Source organism: Sarcophilus harrisii, chromosome 2 (genome assembly GCF_902635505.1).
Source record: "Sarcophilus harrisii chromosome 2, mSarHar1.11, whole genome shotgun sequence".
In the NCBI taxonomy this organism is placed as follows: domain Eukaryota; kingdom Metazoa; phylum Chordata; class Mammalia; order Dasyuromorphia; family Dasyuridae; genus Sarcophilus; species Sarcophilus harrisii.
This window is the reverse complement of record NC_045427.1, coordinates 153,862,375-153,884,676: the sequence shown is the minus strand read 5'-3', so window position 1 is coordinate 153,884,676 and position 22,302 is coordinate 153,862,375. Positions and strand designations below refer to the sequence as shown.

The 22,302-nt window shown below is 33.3% G+C and overlaps 1 pseudogene; it reads left to right on the top strand.

The window, feature by feature from the left end:
- Positions 1-2,629: 2,629 nt before the first annotated feature.
- LOC100927898 lies at positions 2,630-3,951 on the top strand (annotated as a pseudogene).
- The last annotated feature ends 18,351 nt before the right edge of the window (positions 3,952-22,302 follow it).

The following is a 22,302-nucleotide window of genomic DNA, read 5'->3' as shown; positions in this document are numbered from 1 at the left end:
GTCAGTTCTTTCTCTAAAGACCTGATGTCTTTTTCATATGTCCTTTGTAGTTAATTTAGACATTTATAATAGACAAAATAACTTATTCATTTGAAGTCCTTCTTAAAGCAGTGTTACTATATATGCAGTGTTCTCTTGAGTCTGTTAATTTCATTCTTCAAATTTTCATGCAAATTTTTCTATATATTTTTAAGATCCTTGAGTTCATTTCTTATAGCCTAGTAGTATGCCATTAGAATCATATACCAAGGCTTGTTCAGTCATTCTTCAATTGGTGGATATCTCTGCAATTTCCAGTACTTTGCTATTACAAAAAGAACTGTTATAAACATTTAAAAACATATAAGTTCTTTTCCTTTTAAATTAATCATCTTTGGAAACTGACCTAGGAATGTTATTGCTCAGTTAAAGGGCATGGGGTCTTTAATAACTCTTTGGGAATAATTTCATATTGCTCTCCCAAATAATTCATTTCACAATTTCACAATCAATGAATTCATGTCCCAACTTTTCCACATCCCTTCCAAAAATTTGTCACTTTCTCCTTCAATCATTTTAGCCGATCTGGTAAGTGTAAAATGATATCTCAAGGTTGTTTTAATTTGCATTTCTCTGATCAATAATGATTTAGAGCATTTTTATATGACTATAAATTGTTTTGATTTCTTCATTGGAAAACAGACTGTTTATATTCTTTTACTACTTCTCAATGGAGTAATGATTCATATTCTTATAGATTTGACAAGGTTTTTTTATTTATTTGAGATGTTGAGACCTTATCTGAGAAAAAATCTTTAATTCCTCCTCCCAAATTTTCCATTTTACTTCTGATCTTGGCTACATTTTTGCTTGTACAAAACCTTTTTAATTTAATATAATTTAAAACTATCTGTTTTACATCTAACTTTATTCTCCATTTCTTGTTTATTCATAAATTGTACACCAATCCATAAGTCTGTTAAATAATGTTTCTTATTCTAATATTCCTATAATATTTCTCTTTATATCTAGAACACATTATCCATTTTGAACTTATCTTACCTTATCTTGACCTGAAATCATGTGAATTATTGAATTATGCCCAGTTTCTGTCACACTGCTTTCCAGTTTTCTCAACAATGTTTACCAAATAATGAACTCTTATACCAAAATCTTAAGACTTTGCACTTGTTAAATCCAAAGTTACTATGTTTAATTGTGGCTATGGAGGGGAGCAGAGTGAGGAAGAGAATTTGAAATTCAAAATTTTTAAAAATGAATGTTGACATTTTTTGTTTACATGTAATTGAGAAAAATAAAATAAAAACTAAATGAAAAACAATTATTCCCTTCTCTTCACAATCCAGTGACAATGGCCTACTTTCTTTTCTATAAATTCTATCCCCTGATTCTTTACCTTACTATTAATTATCTCTCTGATTTCTGGAAAATGCCTTCTTCTCAATTCTACATCCTGACATCTCCAACTCTGAAATCAAGACTAAGTTTCAAGATCCCACCTTCTGTAGGAGACTTTTCCCAGTCCTGACCACTGCTAGAGGTCCTCTGAGATTATCTTTCATTTACATTATATATATAATACATATATATGTATGTATTTGTGTGTGTTATGTACATGTAAAGGAGATCTGGTAGTACATGGGTAGATGTTGTCATTTTTCTCCACTGAAACAATCTCTCTGTGTGAAGGATGCTAGAAGGCTTGCTTCTGGGAGAACCATAAGGATATATAAAGAATCAGGACTTATAAAGTAACAGTAAAGTGCCTTGAAAAGACAGTGTATCATAGGTAGACGTTATTTAAATCATTCAAGTTGCCTCACCATTTGAAAAGTAGGTGTTTTGATTCACTTCAAAAGCATTCAAAAACTCCCGACACCATCAGCTATGGCTTCTTTTGCCTCAGTTTCTCCTGGAGTATCATGGCAACATTTTTCCCTCCTGGTGTTTGTTAGGAGATCATCCTGAAAAGGGAAAGATCTTAGAACATCATTGTACCTGAGGCCCCTCAAAATTGAATTCTTAGACTTTGTTTTTTTTTTTTCCTTTTTAGGCAAAGGGAGTATTTGACCTTGAGAGTTTCATAGCTCAATAGAAGAAACCTCAGGAATATGGAAATTAGTATCCAGACCAGTTTTTATATCCAGTGTAGTATTGATGTTCAAAGGGAGTGAATGACCTTTGGAGTTCTAGTCACACAGAAAGACTAACCAAGCAGTCATATAGCATCTAAACATGAATTTGGTGGAATCAGTGCTAAATAAGAACTAAGTAAAGTTATGAACCTAATTCCCACCTCCACACAAGATTCTGAAGCTAATTCAATTTTAAATGGCTAAGTGGTCTGAGTGAAGTATAAACATGTCTAAACCAACTTCACTGAAGATGCTGAGGGAAGCAGACTTGGACCTCAACAAATTTACTTCACAAACTTCCATTCAAAGAACAGCAGACAGAATTGTTTTTGTCTGTTGCTTACTCATAACGGTGGAGACAGATATCCCACTAGGAAAGTAGGGAAGGGCCCTGCTGGGATCCTGCTTGTGCTGACTGAAGGTCAAAGAGGGCCTGGGTCTGTGCCAATCCATTGAGGATCCCATGAATGGCTTCAGCAGTTGTAGCCTGATGTCTGCAATAGGCAGGGATGATCCAGTGGCTGCTGCTAGAGGATCACAGCAAAGTGATAATTGGTCTTTGATTTGATGTCATGTATCAGTCGCTTTCTAAAATATATCTATTGATGATTTCTTTAAACCATTGTGTTTCCAAGCAGAATGTCAAAGGCCAATGGACAATGATGAACAACAAAATTTTGAATAGTGTTTGGTTAAACCATTAAATGGTTAATGGTTAAATAATAAAACCATTAAAAGTCTATCCTATCCAGTGGGGGAGAGACAAAATCCAGTTTGGAGTTCCACTAGAAAATGAAGAGAATGCAGAATGTGAATATAAAGTAGTAGAAAAAGACTGAGATAAGATCCACTTGTGTCTTGCCCTAAGGAATGATAGACCAGTAGTTAAGTGCTCAAGAACCAAAAGAAGATGGAGTTTAGAGGAATTGGATAGGTTCTTCAGACTCCAGAATCAAAGTAAATAAAGTGTTGCATGATTATTAATAGTCATAAAAATTCTGTGGATGAGACAAAATGGCCAAATAGGTCCTAAAAACATGGACCGAAAGTTGACTTCTCCTAGACCAAGTGAAGAGAAAGGTTGTCCCTCAGACTGCTTTGGGAACAGCAGAAATGCTGTGGAGCAAGGAGCACAAAAGCTCAAGCTTGTCACAGACTCAGAACAGCATGGGTATTCTTAAGATGTTGCCAACATCTTTAAGCTGAAGAGGAAGATTCAGGAAAAGTCAGTGGGTGTCCTGAGCGTGAAGCAGCAGAGCCACAAGGGAACCCAGAAGGAGATTGTGAAGATAAAGGAGAAGCTCCAAGAGTCACAGGATCAGCTGTTTACAGAGCAATTTTAATAGTGGCAGAGAATGGAGCAGCTAGAGAAAATTTCCAGAAGGAACAGCACTTAAAGGATGTAGAGAAAAAGCACATTTCCTGAAGGAGCATCACATTCTAATGGGAGAGTTAATTCATAGCTAGGAGTATTTGGAAGCAATTAAGCCAAGAATAAAAAGCTGGAGCAGACCAATGAAGAGAAAGAGAAAATTAGAGTACAGAAGGAAAAGATTCTAAACCAGATGAATAATATGCTAGAAAATGAGTGTCAATGAATCGTTTGCTCAGAACACTTCAATGTACCAGTCAAACTTGAACTGTGCCCACAGTTTGTGCTCCTATTGCATGGATAAAGTGTAAAATGAAATGTCCAATCTGTCAACAAGACATTAAATCTAAAATTTGCTCCCTAGTGCTGGACAACTGCGTCAAAAAGATGGTTAAGAATCTGAGCTCTGAAATGGAAAAAGTAACAAGAAATTCTCATCACTGAAAGATCCAAGAGCCTACCCTGAAAACTAAGCTCCCTGCAAAATATGTAACTGAGGTACAAGGATACTTCAATGTAGATCTGGAGGGACATTGTTCAGAAGTAGCTCATTCCTGCCTTTGGAACAGAGATCTGGGTATGATACATTGAACTCCTGTCTTCATGGCTATCTGTATTATCATCTTGTTTTCCAAAGCAGCTCCCCAACTGGGGAGATGGTCTCCACTTGTCACTTTGCAGAGGATATTTTATCATAAGTATTTCATCAAAAGGATGGGTAGGGTAGAGATTTGGGGCGGGGTAGAGATTTGTTTGTTTTTTCTGATTTTATCAGTAAAGCATCCATACTGACTTTTTGAGGAAGCTGTAAATTTACCCAACTACCCTGGGATGACTAAGGTGTCTTGCTGCAGGAGGAAGACAAGGATACCCCTCTTAGATGGACTTCCAAAAGTCCTTACAAACAAAATGTCAGCTATAGTAATAAAACATATCAGCTGCCCAAAAAAATAAAGAAAAAACAGCAGATAACTGAGTGAGGGAAAATTGAAGGATAACCTGCTGTTCTAGAAATCAAGCCTAGCTGTGATGATCAGATATGATTCCCATGCTGTGGATGTGGGTGAGAAGGAATAAGCACAAGCCCAATGAGCGTGGTATTGCAAGGAAAATAGAACATTTTCAGTTCAGGTGAGGCTGAGGATTAGTGGAGGAAGAGAAGAGGCCCTGAAAAGAATTCAGAAAATAACAATTAGAAGGATCTGAAACCTAGGACATTACTCTCAATTTAGGATTAAAATTTGATAATAATGATATCAAAGTTGTTAACAATAAAATAATACAAATTAAAAATAAAAATGAGTAAGCAACAGAAAAAAAAAAAAAAGAACCTGACCATACATAACTACTTTGGTATAAAAGAAGACCCCAGATTTGAATTTAGAGAAATATAGTAGGGTTAGCTAAATAGTATAGTGAATAGAGGACTAGCCCCAGTCAGGAGAATCTGAGTTCAAATCTGGCCTCAGACACATAACACTTATTAGCTGTGTGATCCTGGGCAAGTCACTTAACCCCAATTACCTCAGCAAAATAAATAAAATTTTTAAAAAATTTTTAATAAAATAAGTATTTTTAAATTAAAAAAATGTAAATAAAAAATAAATAAAATTTAAATAATTTTTTAAATAAAAAAATAGTCAGGTTAAAAAACCAAATACAAACAAATAAATCCCAAAGAATACTATCAAATGTTCACAAGTCCAAAAAGAAATCTCAGAAAAACTTAAAAGGGAATTCAAAAACTCAAAAAAAGAGAGAATAAGGAGAAAGTTTTTGGTGAGGAGGAAAGCAATTCAAAAATTATGAAAAAAAAAAGTTAACAAATTGGAAAAAGAGATACAGAATTATAATGAAGAAAATTAAAAAAGACTTCAAAAGTCAAATAAGAGAAAATAAGGAAAAATTAGAAAAAAAATTAAAAGCAATCCAAGAAAATTATGAAAAGAAAAGGAAATACAAAATCTTAAGGAAGAAAATAACTCCTTGAAAACTAGAAATGGGCAAGTGAAATCAAAAGACACTAAACTAGAACTAAATACTAAAACTAGAAAAAATAGAAAAGAATCTGAAACATCTCATTAGAAAAACAACTGTTCTGAAGAACAGATCAAAGAAAGACTGTATAAGAATTGTCAGATTACCTGAAAATTATGATTAAAAAAATCTAAGTACAACATTGCAAGAAAATATTAAGAAAAATTTCCTTGCAGTTCTAGAACAAGAAGGTAAAATAGAAATCAAAAGAATCCATCAATGACCATATGAAAGAGCTTCCAGAAAAAAAAAAAAAAAAAACTTCTTATTGGAATGTCATACCCAACTTTGAAAATTCCCAAGTAAAAGAAAAAATATTGCAAGAAACAAGGGAAAAAATAATTCAAATACTGCAGAAAAATAACCAGGATTTCACAAGACTTAGCACCAAATTAAAAGATAATAGGTATTGGAACATTATATTTTGAAGAGAAAAGGAGCTAGGAAATTTTTCAGTGAAGAATAACTTATCTAACAAAGTTGAGTATAATCCTAAATGGAAAAAGAAATGGACATTTGATTAATCAAAAGACTTTTAGGTATTTGTAATAAAAAGTCCAAAACTTAGTGGAAATTTGATATAAAGAAGCCAGAAGAAATATAAGGAAATCAGGCTAATTATAAAGCACTAGAAAAAACTAAACTGTTTACTCATGATGCATGAAAATGTTGTCAGTATTTTAAAAACTGTTACCATTGCTAAGGTAGTTTGAAAGAAAGATTGTTGCTGAGTTGTATTTATGAGATAATTTTAAAAATAATTGGGTAGAAAAAAGTAAAAAGGAATAATTATCTCATGGAATAAGGTATGAAAGGAAGAATGAATACAGAGGAAACAGGTGAGTATGAAGGGCTGGTAATGTTGGGATCTTACTCTAACCTTAGTTAAAGAGAACAGTGTACACCTGAAAAAATTTAAAAGTCTTCTGAACTTCTTTGAAAGATGTGAGAAAATTAGGGGGGTAAGATGGGGGAAGGACTTTTTTAAGTGTATAGAATAAGATTAGGAGGAGGGAGGAGAAGATAGAGAGGATTTCAGAGGGGTGGGTAAAATAAGGAATTAAGGGAAGGGAAAGGGATCGGATAATAGTGATAGGATTATAAAAGAGTCTGACAAGGAATATAGTAAGCAAAAACAAGGAGGGAAATTTGCAGATAATAATTAGAACTCTATGAAGTCTATAAGAATATGAGATAGTCCCCAATTGATAAATGGTCAAAGAGTATAAATATGCTGTTTTCCAATGAAGAAATCTAAATAACTTATAACCATATGAAAAAATGTTCTAACTCATTATTGATTAAAGAAATGCAGATTAAAACAACCTTGAGATATCATTTTATACCTACCAAATTGGTTAAAATGATAAAAGGGGAAAGTGATAAATGTTGGAAGGAATGTGGGAAAAGTAGGATACCAATTCATTGTTTGTGGAATTGTAAAATGATCTAGCCATTTGGGAGAGCAATCAGGAATTATTCTCAGAAAGTTATTAAAGTATCTATCTCTTTTGACCCAGCAATATGACTACAAGGTCAATTTTCAAAGATGATCAGGGAAAAAAAAAACTATATGTTCAAAAATATTTGAAGCATATCACTTTGTGGTAGCAAAGAACTGGAAATTTCGGGGAAGCCCACCAATATAAGAATGACTGAACAAGTCTTGGTATATGACTATAGTAGAATACTACCATGCTCTAAGAAATTATGAAATCAATGATATTAGAAAAACATGGAAAGATTTGGGCAAAATAGCAAAAAACAAAGTGAGTGGAACCAAAGATCATTGTATACAGTAATAGCAATATTATTTTTAAAAGGACTTTGAGTAAATCAGTTATTTTGTCTATTATAAAGGACAAATTAACTATAAAGAACATATGAGGAAAGATACTAACTGCATCCATAGAAATTGCTGTAAAGTAGAAGTATATGTTGACTAATTTTACACATATGCATATATAGGTATATATACACATACATGCATGCATATATATGCCCATTTGTGTCTAATGATAGCTATCTCTAGGGGGTGGAAAGAAAAAGAAAAAAAAAGAAATAGCAAATTGGGCATAGGAGATTTGCAAAAGGTTTTTGTACTATTATGAAAATACTTGTTTTATTCCATAAATTAAAAATTAAATTTTAAAAAGGTGCCAAATAATTGTTAGTTTCTATTTCTTCAAACTTGTTCAATCCTCCATTCTCAGTAGCTTGATGTTTCATAGTAGATCTTATCTTACACAGATTCTTTGGAAGTTTTATGAACGGTGTTAACCCATTGCTTTTTATCATTCTCAGCTCAAACTCTGACAAGGGATAATTTAGAAAAAGCCTAGGATTAGACTCAGAAGAGAGGAAGCTCAGGAAAGATAATTATTTATGACTAGGCTGCCCAACCATTTTCACTTGCCATAATGGAGATAAGGATTCAGAAAAGAACATAGGATCATAAACTTAGCACTAGAAAGGACTTTAGAGATTATCTAGTCCTTCTACCTCATTTAACAGAAGAACTTGATGTCCATAGGCTTCAAGGGACTTGCCCTAAATCACAGACATAGACTCTTCCTTGATTTCAACCCAAGAATTTGTGACTACAAATCCAACTCTTTTCCCAATATGCTATATTGTCTCCCCACAAGCTGTCCCAACATAGAGACTGTCCAATTTGATGGAGTTACACTTGTGTTTTTATCTTAGACACCTGCACGTGATAGATAGAAAGATAGAAAAACAAGTCATTCAAAAAATATTACTATATTGTGCTCTGGACCACCCGTCCAAATACTCCAAAAAAAATTAGAAAAAACTCTTCACAGAACTAAAAAAGCAATTTTTAAACAACAATACTACATCCTGCTCAAGAATTCCTCTTTGGTATTTTTGTTTATTCTTGCAATTTTCTTTTGAGGTAATTAGTGGCAACTATTGTTGCCATTTTCTAGAAATGCAAAATAAAGTTACATGATATACTAAATATAAAATAGTGAAAGAGCTTGAATTTTAAACTAGTTCTCTTGATCTTTTCTTCACTGTCATTACCACAGTAAAATTACTAAATGAACAGTGTGAGGCAAGGCCCTTCATAGAGGACTTTAAATTGACCAACTCTATGAGTTCACAATGATTTTGTTATTTTTAGATGTTATAATTACCTGACTGGAAATTTAACCATTGATATTCAGTATCAAGTTCAAGATAATAGCAAACAATAATTGAATGCCAAATGACAGGTGCAATTCAATTCTTGGAAATGTTTGAGTGGAAAAAACAATCAGGTAGTCCTGTAGAAACAAGCATAGTCTTTGCCTTGGCAGTGTTCCCATCCTAGTGCAGATGTTTCATTATTTCTAACTTGAAGAAAACAGTGGGGATGGCAAACTCAAGAAACTATGTAAGCCTCCAGAACAGCATGGGGAAAACTAAGATGAAGTCATAGAGTGAAGGGAGGACATGGGATAGATGAAGGAAATGGTGGACTGCTTTGTATCTTCCCAAAGGACTCAATCCAGCTCTCTTTATGCTAGAGAATGTGACTCATAAAATCCTTTAAAATTTTTGTTTTCTGTTTTGTTCTGTTTTTTTCACAGTAAGACATGGAAACCCACTGGGCAGTAATTGAAGGAACTGAGTTTCCATTTTGATAATTTATTGAATACTAGCCGAGCTAGAATATGACTGGTGTGCACTTGTAACATCCAACTTCTCTCAAAACCAGTCCTAGATATTAGAAGGCACAGCCAGTGAGAGGCAAGAACTATGTATGGAGGGAGGGGAGTAATTTTATTTATTGATGCCAAATAGTTGGGCATTCATACCCAAGTTATCAGAATGTGACTCGGGAATCAAATTCTAATTACTTTCTTATTTTGAATTTGTTTAGATCAAGTCTCAATAATGAGAATTATTTTACTGTGTGGGATAAAGACAATTTGTTTTCACCACTGAGAGATTTTCTGCTGTTGTTGGTATTCCACCAATGCTTCAGCAAATATGTATTAAGCATGAGCTACATAGAAGGCATTCTGCTAGGTACTAGAGATATATAAACCTAAAATGATAGACAATATATATTCAAATGTTTAGACAAATGTATATATATAGTACAAGATAATGTGGGGAACTCTACCAGTTTGAGATCAGGAAAAGTATCATTTAAGAGGTAGCATTTGAGACAAGCTTTGAAGAAAAGTGGAGTTTTTTATTGCATCTGATTTGTTATACATTCATTCAGTTGTGTCCAATAATTCATGGCCCTACAGTCCATAGTATGCCAGGCCTTTCTATCTTCCAGTACCTTCTGAAGTCTGTCCAAACCCATGTTCCTTGATTCCATGACAGTATCTATCCATCTCATCCTCTACCATCACTTTCTCCTTTAATCCACAATCTTTCCCAAATCAAAGTTTTTTCCCCCAATGAGACCTGTCTTCTCATTCTGTAGCCAAAATATTTAAACTCAGCCTTAGTATTTGCCCTTCCAATGAGTAGTCTGAAATAATTTCTTTAAGTATTGACTAATTTAATCCCAATGGACTAATAGATGAAGCATGCTATCTGCATCCAGAGAGAGAATTGATATTGATTGAATATAGAGTGAAACATGTTATTTTACACTTCCTTTCTTTAATTTTTTCTTTTATTCTACTATTCTTATACAAATTGGCTAATATGGAAATATTTTACATAATTGCACATATATAACCTATATCTGATTGATTACCACCTCAAGAAAGGATAGGGGAAAGAGGGATGTGTAAAATTTGTAATTCAAAAATTTAAATTAAAATATTTTTAATGAAAAAATTTAAATTTTTAATTCTAAAAAGGATTATAAATTTTTAAAAAGAATTATAAAAAAGTATTGACTAATTTGATTCCTTACTGTTCATAGGACTCTCAAAAGTTTTCTCTTGCACCACAATTCAAAATCTTCTGATTACATATTCTTATTCAACCCTGAGGAAAATCATTCTTGACTGCTAGGAACTAGAAGTTTCAATAGCAATACAACAGAGACTACAGAAGCTGTCTGAGGTGGACCAATGCAGTTTTTAAAGACCAAAAAGGAACTTAGAATTATAGAGTTTTAGATGTTGAAAAAACCTTAATGATTTAATTATGATCTTCTGCAGGGGCATTAATCAAGGAGTATGTGAATTTCTTATATATATGTATATATCACATATATGTCACATATAACTACCTAATTGCAATGTAAAATATGCAATTTAATCTTAGCATATATGAAATAATTAACACATTTGCATTTTGTATAGCATATATGCATTCAAAAACAGGTTTTACAAGCTTGTGTATAGAATGTGTTTATATACAATAATGTGAATATATCAAGTCTGTTCACAAATGATACATGTGGGTCATATATAACACACTGTGTTAATCTGTTTACCTGCCCATCTGTTCCTATTTGGCATATGTACGTTCATGTGCTCCATAATGTTCATATGTATGAACAATTTCTTATATATTTACAATTTATATCAAAATATATGTATATGTACATAGCTAGTTAAGTGTATTTCAATCAATCAGTGTTTTATCAAGTACTTACTATATGCCAGATACCAGATACTTTGCTCAGTGCTAGTATACAAAAATGAGTATATATAAAAAAAAAACTGTCCCTGAACTTAAACAAGCTAGATAAATGGGAAAAGGGGGAATTAACAAAGGAAAGCACCAGAATCAAGACTTTTGTAAAACATGGGATTTTAATTGGGACTAAGAGGAAACCAGAAAAGTCAGTAAACAGAGTTGAGGAGAAATCCAAGTATGGGGAGCAGCCAGAGAAATGTCCAGATCCAAGAGATGGATGGAGGGCCTTGTTTGTGGAATAGCTAGGACACCAGTGTCACTGCATCAGAGTAGATAGAGAATAAGGTGTGAAAGTGTAGGGTGTAAGTGAGAGTAAGATATAAGGGTGTAAGGTGTAAGAAGACCAGAAAGGTAGGAAGGAGCCAGATATGAAGGGCTTTGAATTCCAAACAATGCATTTCATATTTGATGCTGGAGACACTAGGGGGCTATTCAAGTTTCCTTTGCAAGAATATGTTTTACTTATTAAATTTATCATTGTTATTATTTTTTTTCTTAGAAGGGTCCATAGACTTCACTGTACTATCAAATGATCCATGACAAAAAATAAAAATAAAAAAGATTAAAAGACCCTAATCCAGTTTCAGTGACCCCATTTTACAGAAGAAAAAACTGAGACCTAGACAGATTAATTGATTCCTCCTAAGACTCAAAACAAAATTGGATGTAGGAGTCTTTACTCTCCCTTCAATCATCTTTCTACTTTGGTAAACAATGTCTATATTTAGTCGGATTAATGTTATGATTATTGGATAGTAAAAGCAGTTTCTCTTATGAACTTTTTTTAAAAAGCCCTTTATAATCTAGGTCTAGTTTATGTTTCCATACTTACTGCATATTATTTCCTTGCAATATGTGTTCCAGTCAAGTTGGCCTGATATTCTCCATGCCTAGAATACACTCTTTCCTCATTTCTGCCTCTCAAAATCCCCAGCTTTTGTTAAAAACTCAGCACAGCTTAGGAATCATCTCTTACAGTTAGTCAGTCAGTCAATTAGCATTTATTAAGTGCTGACTATGTACCAGGCACTGTCTATATCCAGAGGCCTGTCCAAAGCTTCCCATTGGTAATGCTCTTCCTCTTCCCCTTCCCACAGAAACTTATCTTTTTCACATATTTTATATTCATTTATATTTCTATATTATAGCATAATATTGTCATATATATGTATATAATATCTATATTAATATAATCAACATAGTGGCACATATTTATATAATTAATATAATATATTATAGCTATATATTATATTTCTATAATTAATATAGCAATCTATTTCAGTATTATATTATATTTATATTAATATAGTCAATATAATGACATAGTGACATATGATGTATTTATAGTAATATGATTAAAAAGTGACATATATTAAAATTAATATAGCTATATTTGTTTTACATAATTAATATAGTTACATATTGTGTTTATATTAATATAATCAATATTGTAATAATAACTTGTCTAAGTACATGTTATTTTTCTCTAATAGGATGTAACGTTCTTGTGGAGAAGGACAATTTCTTTTCTGCTTTCTGTCTTCTGTACATACTACCTGGCATAGAATAATAATTATTAATTAATGAATAACAATCATAATTAATTGATGCTTTCTGAGTTGAATCATTTTCCTGGTGTTTTCCCTTTATACAGGATTGACAGTTTGATTGAAGTTTCATCATACTTAAATTTTTAAGCTACTCCTCAAAAAAGTCTGTTTTGAATTTCAAAAAATTAACATTCACATCTTTTCAATCTCATTGTGCACACATGTAATCAGATTAATTTTAAAGCTTTTCGCAATCTGGCCCTTTCCTGAATATCCAGACCTTTGACATATTAATCCCCTTCACCTTTTAAGGAAGAAACTGAAGCCCACAGGAATAAAAGGATTTGTTCAGTGTCACAAAGGGATTAATAAGCAAAACCAAAGTCAAATCCAGGGATTCTGCCTCTAAGACTCCTTCTACCAGGCCACACTGTTCTTGGGGTCTCACTATTTGTTCCATTCCTCTGTCTTTCATGACTGCTACTTTTCACTGCTTCTTCCTCCTGACGCAATGCTCAGCAGTCACTGCTACAGATTTATTCCACTTATGATTAAAACACATGGAAATTGTTAACAGGAGTCTTTAAATGACAAAGAGCTCCAAAGCTATTAGGAGGCTTCTCAAACAGCAAACCTTGAGAAAGTTTTGGAATATTCCAGGGAAAAGCTGTCTCAGGGATTATTCATAAATTTGATGACAGATTATGTTTTCAAAAAAAAATCAGTTTTCATGTGACATTTTTAAATCTTTATTCTTTTTGGTAGTAGTAACATGTAATGGGCTGAAGCTCGAGTTGATGCACTGAGGTCCCAAGCACGTGAGGCTAAATAGCAATTGGACGATACTCTATTAATATATGCTTGGAGAAAGAATGGCCCTGCCCACTCTCTGTGCAAGTTTTAATGTGTTGTATGGGAAATGACGTAGAGACGATTTTGGTGGGTGGAGAGAGAGAGACAGAGAGAGACTGCTAGTTGGGTTCTTGTTGCAACCACTCTCACTTCCTATCGCCATTTCCCCTTCACCTCCACAAAGAATAAAGACCAAAGATTTTCTTTTAACCTGAATTCCTGACTCCGGCTGATTTTAAAATACGTGGTCATCATAGTAATAGTATCACAGATTATTATAATAATAATAATGTTTATGTGGTAGGCAGCTAAGTAGTAGAGTATTATAATAATAATAACAGCTAATGTTTATATAAAGGGCAGCTAAGTGATAAAGTGGATAGAGCACCAGACTTGGAGTCAGAAAAAATTAAATTTAAATATGACCTAAAACACTCCTAGCTATGTGACTTTGAACAGCTTCCTTACCCATCAGTTTCAAAATCTGTAAAATGAGCAGAAGAAAAACAAAACCCCAAAAGGGATCAAAAAGAGCCAGACATGATTGAAATGACTGAAAAAATATATAACATTTTTAAGTTTGCAAAATACTCTACATATGCTATATCATTTAATCTTCACAAAAACCCTAAAAAAGATCCTTTTATTATGCCTATTTTGTGGGGGAGGGGGGAGAGAGAGAGACAGAGGGGAGGAGAGGGGAGAAGAGGGGAGGGGAAAGGAGGGAGGGAGGAGAGGGGAGAGGAGGAGAGGAGGGGAGGGGAGGAGAGGAGAGGAGAGGGGAGAGGAGGAGAGGGGAAGGAAAGAAAGAGACTTGTCTGATTTCACACAGGTATAAGATTTCTGAAGTAATATTTCAACTAAAGTTTTCCAAATGTAACCTAAACTACCTCCATAGAAATTGGAAAGAGCTTTCCAGGTCATTAGTTCTACTTCTCATTTTACAGATGAGGAAACTAAGGTCAAAAGAGATGATAGGTCCAGCTTTATTTCCCAAAGTCACATAACTCATTAAATGGCAGAACTGTAATTTGAACTCAGGATCCTCTGACTAATAACATAGAAACTTGATATTTTAGATCTATATTCATTCTTCCCTTCAAAGATCTCAAATCATCATCTGCTCTAGGAGGCTCATTTGTTCTCAGTCTCCTTATTTGACAATGAAGGTGGCAAGGAATAATTGTGAGTCCCCTGAAAGATATTAGCCTGCGCTTGGTCTTAGCTCACTGAACTCGGGCAGGGAGATTTAGGTTCTGGTCCCAGTTCTGTCTCTGGTTAGCTGTGTGATTTTATTCAAATCATTTCAACTCTCTGAGCTATAGTGTTTCCATTAATTGAACTAGATGACCTCTGATGTCTCATTTTGCACGCAAAAGGTGGAAATAATTCCATTTTAAAACCTTTAGAGAGTCCCTTTCATCTTTGTCCCTTATTTGGAACTGCTTTTTCAGAAGACTCCCATTTGTGTCTACCTTAGTGGTAAAGGGTTTTAGCATGGTAATATGCTCAGATCAATTGCTGGCTGCAGTAACGCTAGTATCAATCACGTCCAAACTCAGAATAGCTGGGAGATAAATGAGCTTCCCTCTCCCTCCCCTTTCCTTCTTTTAGCTTAGTACAGTTTGCTCATCTGAAAACTGTTTGGTACACTATAATTTCCAAGGAAGACTGAAAGACCTATTTGTTAGACATTGGGAATCTATTCAATTTGGCCAGCCTGTGAAGTGGGGTAGATGGTTGCAATGACCTAGGGACAATATCATTAGCAAAGACCCCTCCATTTCTGCTGGCCTCTATGTTGTTCTATGTGATTAAATAAAGGTTTGAGTTACTTGATAGCTTTCTCATGACTGGAGCTTTAGAATGGTTTTTTTCTTAACTGTCCCCAAGGTTTTCGTCTTTTATCTTTATCCTTTCTGAACCTCTTGAAATCTTCTCTGTGTTCACCACTTTTATTAATTTGGCCAAATCATCTACATCCATTTGTCTCCTAGGAAAATTCCAAGTGTGGATTTGATTAAATTGCATAAGGTACACGATGTTGTCTCCACCAGATAGCAAGCTACTTGAGGACAAGGACCATGTTTTATTTGTCTTTTTAATCTTTCCCAGCTCTCTGCATAGTGTCCCACATAATGTTGTTTAAATGAATGAATCAGTAAATTAGTAAACTAGTGAATTAATGTGTTTAGAGATACTATTAGAAAGAAATACCTTGTGTGTGTGTGTTGTAGATAAATTAGACAGACAGACAGACAGACAGATAGATAGATGATAGACATATGCTTCTCTGCAAGTCATATATAGTACAATGACAAGGAACAAAATGATAGTTATCCTTCTTAAAGTACCATATAAGTGTCAATTGCTAAATATTGATAATAATTAAATTATTAAATAATTAATAATTAAATATTGATAACTCACAAAGATTCAGAGACTCAGGCTCCCAATTTCATTTGAGGACCTGTTTTTTTTTTCATATCTACTACATGATCCTTTAACAATTAGATACTCAAACATATATTCAACAGAAACGATTCCTTCTCAGAATCTCTTCAAGTAGAGTATACATATACTTTAAGCTCTCTTCCATCATTTTTGATATGCCAATCCAGACTTCTTCATTTTCTTGATGATGGTGACATTTAAAGTAAAATATGAGATACAGGTTGTATACTTTCCTTTTATAACAACAAATGCCTCAAATGTCTGCTGTTAAGATTAAACAATCTTAAGCAGCTACAGTGCAATAGTTCTTAACAAATTGTCATAGTCAAAGACCCAAGCTAATAATCTTTATGTATTCATCACTCGTTGCCAAGGCAAGTAGCCATCACCTTCCTATATGTCTCTGGGAAAAGAGCAGAAGAGAAAAAGGACCTTGAAAAGACAAGTATACAACATATACAATAGAAAATACAATGGAAAACAAGCATACAATATATACAATATAATATGAATTTTACTTAAAGTTGATATGAATTTTTCATCTTATATAAAACAAAGAACAATATTCTTTCTCCCTTGAGAAGGAATGAATAATTAGGATTGACTGTGCTATCTTAAATTTATATCACATTAGGCCTCAAATTCTATCTCATATACTGATAGTCATGACTTAGTTTACTAATTTACTGATTCATTCATTTAAACAACATTATGTGGGACACTATGCAGAGAGGTGGGAAAGATTAAAAAGACAAATAAAACATGGCCCTTGTCCTCAAGTGGCTTGCTATCTGGTGGAGACAGCATCATGTACCTTATGCAATTTAATCAAATTTTGATCACACATCTCTATCATTTCAAGTCATATTTATGCAGCATACACATATTTATTTATAACTTGTATTCTTACATCATTGTGCTAATATAGAATGTATATCTTAGGCACAAAATACAAAGTAAGAAAAAATGATATGTAAATAAATTTTTTTAATTATTTTATTTTTTTAATTATTTATTTACTAACAGTACAAAATTCCTTTTACTCTTACTAAATTATTAATAATATTTCTGGTGAACAGTTGAATAGGCTTCACTTTTTTAATCCTTGTTATGGGATGACATTAGGATACACTTGCATTTAATAATTGTTCATAATTAATTATCCGATCAATGTATTTAGGTGAAATTATTTTATAAGATTTGTTGTTGAAAGATATGCAATACAATAGTCAATCAATCAACATTTATTAAACACCTCTATGTGCCAGGCATTATGCTAAATACTAGTGATACAAAACAGACAAAAGATAGTCCTGGTTTTTAAGAAGCTTACAGTCTAATAGGGGAGTTAGCATGCAAACAAATAAATATAAATATACTAAGGATATTTATATAAATACTAAGTATTTACAGGATAAATACTAAGTGAAATTAAAGGGGGAAGGCACTAGAATTGAGAAGTACTGGGGAAGACTTTCTATAGAAGGTAGAATATTGGTGCAGAATTAAAGGAAGCTAGGGAGGTCAATGGTCTGAACAGAGAAGAGAGTCAAGAGAACCAGAGAAAAGACTTTTATGACTAAGAGATGGAGTGTCTCGTTCGTGGAATAATCAGGAGGCCAATATCACTGAATTGGAGGGAATAAAGTATAAGGGGAAAAAAGGTAGATGGAGGGTTAGGTTATGAAGGATTTTGAATGCCAAACAGAACATTTTATATTTGATCCTGGAGGCAATAATGATCCAATAGAGTTTATCTAGTGGAGGAGGACCAATATAGTGGGTGCAATAAACTGAAATAGTCAATGAACATAATATAATGGGTTTTTTGTTTTGGATGAGTATTTTTTGTTTTGGTTTTTGGTTCCAGTCATAACACTGCATTTATATATTTATCACATACATTTCAAAGCAAAAACAAGAAACAGAAGTGAATAGTACCAATATATGTATACGTATATGTATGTATTATATAATCATCTTTTTCTGGTTGTACTTAATAAATGGTATTATAACTTAATTTCCTATTTATGCTTCAATATTAGGGTTTCTCTTTTTGGATGACAGTAAGGCCAATTGAACCAGATAATAGACTGAAGACACAGAACACACCTTCTGATCATTTCTTTGCCAAAGTAGGGGACTGTGATTGTGGAATATCATGTCACACATTTTTGATAGTTGCTTAGGGTGTTTTTTAAACTATTTTTGTTGTTCTCATTTTCTTCTTTATTCTAAAAGATCCTTCCTTTAGAATAGAAGTAGGTATAAATAAAAGGCATATTATTGGGGAAAAGATGAAGTAAAAATAAAAGGTATCATTTTTAAGTATATATTTTTGTTTAATTTTATTTTATTTTACTAAAGCTTTTTATTTTTCAAAACATATGGATGGATAATTCTTTATCATTAACCCATGTAAAACCTTGTGTTCCAATTTTTCTCCCTCTTCCCCTGTCTCCTCCCATAAATGGTAAACAGTACAATATATGTTAAACATGGTAGAAATATATGTCAAATACAATATATGCATACATATTTATACAATTATCTTGCTGATAAAAAAATCAAATAAAACCAGAAAGCAAATGAGAAAGAAAATAAAATGCAAGCAAACAACAACAAAAAAAGTGAAAATGCTATATTGTGAACCACACTCAGTTCCCACAGTCCTCTCTTTGGGTGCAGATGGCTCACTTCATCACAAGATCATTGGAACTGCTCTGAATCATCTTATTGTTGAAGAGAACCACCAGAATTGATCGTCATATAATATTGATGTTGTCATGTACAATGATCTCCTGGTTCTACTCATTTCACTTAGTATCAGTTCATGTAAGTCTCTCCAGGCCTCTCTGAAATCATCTTGCTATTTGTTTCTTATAGAACAATAATATTCCATAATGATCACATGCCATAACTTATTCAGCCATTCTCCAATTAATGGGCATCTACTCAGTTCCAGTTTCTAGCCACTACAAAAAGGGCTGTCACAATTTTTGCATGTGTGGGTCCCTTTTCCTCCTTTATGATCTCTTTGGGATATAAGCCCAGCAGAAACACTGCTGGATCAAAGAGTATACACAATTTGATAACTCTTTGAGCATAGTTCCAAATTGGTCTCCAGAATGGTTGGATCCGTTCACAATTCCACCTACAACGTATCAGTGTCCCAGTTTTCCCACATTCCCTACAACCTTTGTCATTATCTTTTCCTGTCATCTTAGCCAATCTGAGAGGTATGTAGTGATATCTCAGAGTTGTCTTAATTTGCATTTCTCTGATCAATAATGATTTAGAGTAACTTTTCATATGACTAGAAATTATTTTAATTTCTTCATCTGAAAATTGTCTGTTCAGATCAAAAATATATATTTTTAAAAGCCCTTTACAATTTGACTGTAGCTTATCATTCCAGTTTAATTTAACACTTTAACAACTCACACTATACACATTCTACCCAAACTGTCCTTCTTACTATTCACTTTATATAACATTCCATCTACCATCTTTGTTCCTTAGAATTGGCTGATCCTCAAATAAAGAATATGATCTCTCCTTACTACTTCTATCCCTTTAGAAGTATTATATCTCTCCAAGATTTAGCTATCACCTCCTAGAAGAGACTTTCCCTAATTTCTCCATTTATTTGTTTCTGCTCTTCAAATTGCTTAAGCAGCTATGAGCACCATGGTTAGAGCATTAAACCTGGAGTCAAGAAAACTTGGCTCAACTATAGCCACCTCAAATATGAACTCAGATACTTATTAACTTTGTGAACCTGAGCAAGTTACCTTACTGCTGTCTGCCTCAGTTTGATCAACTGTAAAATGGGAATAATAATCATATCTATCTGTCAGTGTTGTAGTGAGGATCAAATGAAATAATATTTGTCAATATTTAGCAAAGTGCCTGGCACATAGAAGGCACAAATGCTTTATACATATATTTTCATATTTATATGTTTTATCTCCCAATTCAAGGTAAGGTCCCTGAGGGCAAGAATATCTCATTTTTTTACTTTCTATCTTTATCATCCAGCATAGTGCCAGCCACATGATGAGTATTTAATAAATGTTTGCTAAACAGATTGGATTTTTATCACTTAGTATGACCATATACTCTTAGCAAACTAAGCCAGTGAAGTGAATACAAACATTAAGACTTATTGAAAGTCATCCAAAAGAAGAGAAATAATTACAAGTTTCTTGCTTGAAGTCCTGTGCTCATTTTCTATTTTAGTTGAGTAGTTAGTTTATATTGCAATCTCAAAGCAGGCTGAATCTTACTTTCCCTACTTACAATCTAAACGTTGTTTGAGACTGCTTCTCAGAATACTGCATTTAATTGGCTATTCTTTTTTTTTAATTGTGATTATTCAAAGGATATGAACAGACAATTCTCAGACGAAGAAATTGAAACTATTTCTAGCCATATGAAAAGATGCTCCAAGTCATTATTAATCAGAGAAATGCAAATCAAGACAACTCTGAGATACCACTACACATCACTACACACCTGTCAGATTGGCTAGAATGACAGGGAAAGATAATGTGGAATGTTGGGTGGGATGTGGGAAAACTAGGACACTGATACATTCTTGGTGGAATTGTGAATATGTCCAGCCATTCTGGAGAATTATTTGGAACTATGCTCAAACTGTGTCAAAGTATGCTCCATTATGTCAAACTGTGTCAAACTGTGCGTGCCCTTTGATTCAGCAGTGTTACTACTGAGCTTATATCTCAAAGAGATTTTAAAGAAGGGAAAGGGATTTGTATGTGCAAAAATGTTTGTGGCAGTCCTCTTTGTAGTGGCCAAAAACTGAAAACTGAGTGGATGCCCATCAGTTAGAGAACAGCTGAATAAATTGTGGTATATGAATATTATGGAATATTATTGTTCTGTAAGAAATGACCAGCAGGATGATTTCAGAAAGAAGAGACTTACATGAACTGATGCTAAGTGAAATGAATAGGACCAGGAGATCAGTATATACTTCAACAACAATACTATATGATGATCAATTCTTATGGATGTGGCCATCTTCAACAATGAGATAAACCAAATCAGTTCCAATAGAGCAGTAATGAATTGAACCAGATACACCCAGCAAAAGAACTCTGGGAGATGAATATGAACCACTACATAGAATTCCCAATCCCTCTATTTTTGTCCACCTGCATTTTTTATTTTCTTTACAGGATAATTGTACACTATTTCAAAGTCCGATTCTTTTTGTACAGCAAAATAACTGTATAGACATGTATACATATATTGTATTTAACTTATACTTATGTTAAATATTTATACTTATATAAGTATAATAATATTATACTTATGTTAAATATTTAACATATTTAACATATATTGGTCAACCTGCCATCTGGAGGAAGGGGTGGTAGGAAGGAAGGGAAAAGTTGGAACAAAAGGTTTTGCAATTGTCGATGCTGAAAAATTACCCATGCATATATCTTGTAAATAAAAAGCTACAATAAAAAAATTATGACCATAAGGATACCCACTCTAGTTCTTAACATTGCTGTGAGGGTGATTCATTCTTTATATGGAAGAAAATTAGATTATCACAGTCTTCAACCTCCAACATTTCTGAATAACATTCTTTAGAAATACCAAAATTAATCTTCAGAAACTATTTCCCAGCAGGTCTATCACTTGTAAAAAGAAGCTTATTGGGTTCTAGCTTAGCAGCCTGAATCACAGTTGTGGAGAGGAGAATACTGAACATAAAGTTTGTAAATCTTGAAATAAAGGCCAGTAGATTCATTATTGAAAGTTCTGCTTGATTTAAGACATTTAATAATTATAGGACACTAAGTGGCATAGTGGATAGCATGCTGGATTTAGATTCAGAAAAACCTAAGTTCAAATTTTGTTTCAGACACTTATTTAATTATGTGATCCTGAGCAAATAAACTTCAGTTTCCCAATCATCTGTAAAATGGGTATGATAATAGCATCACTCTCACAGGCTTATGAGCAGTACGTGCCACAAAATACATAAAGTGGTTCATAAGCCTTAAAGATAAATGTTCATCATCATTGTCATCACCAGCAGTTATTATGAGATTTTAGAGGTGAAAAGAAACTTAGACAAGATGAAGAAACTGAATTCAAAAGAAGAGAAGTGACTTGATCAAGACGATACAACAAAAGTGTCAAGATTCAAGACTCTTCACTACTAGGTCCATAATCTTTTCATTACACTCTGATATCCTGTCAAACTAGATTGTTTTGTCTTTCACTTTCTAAGTAA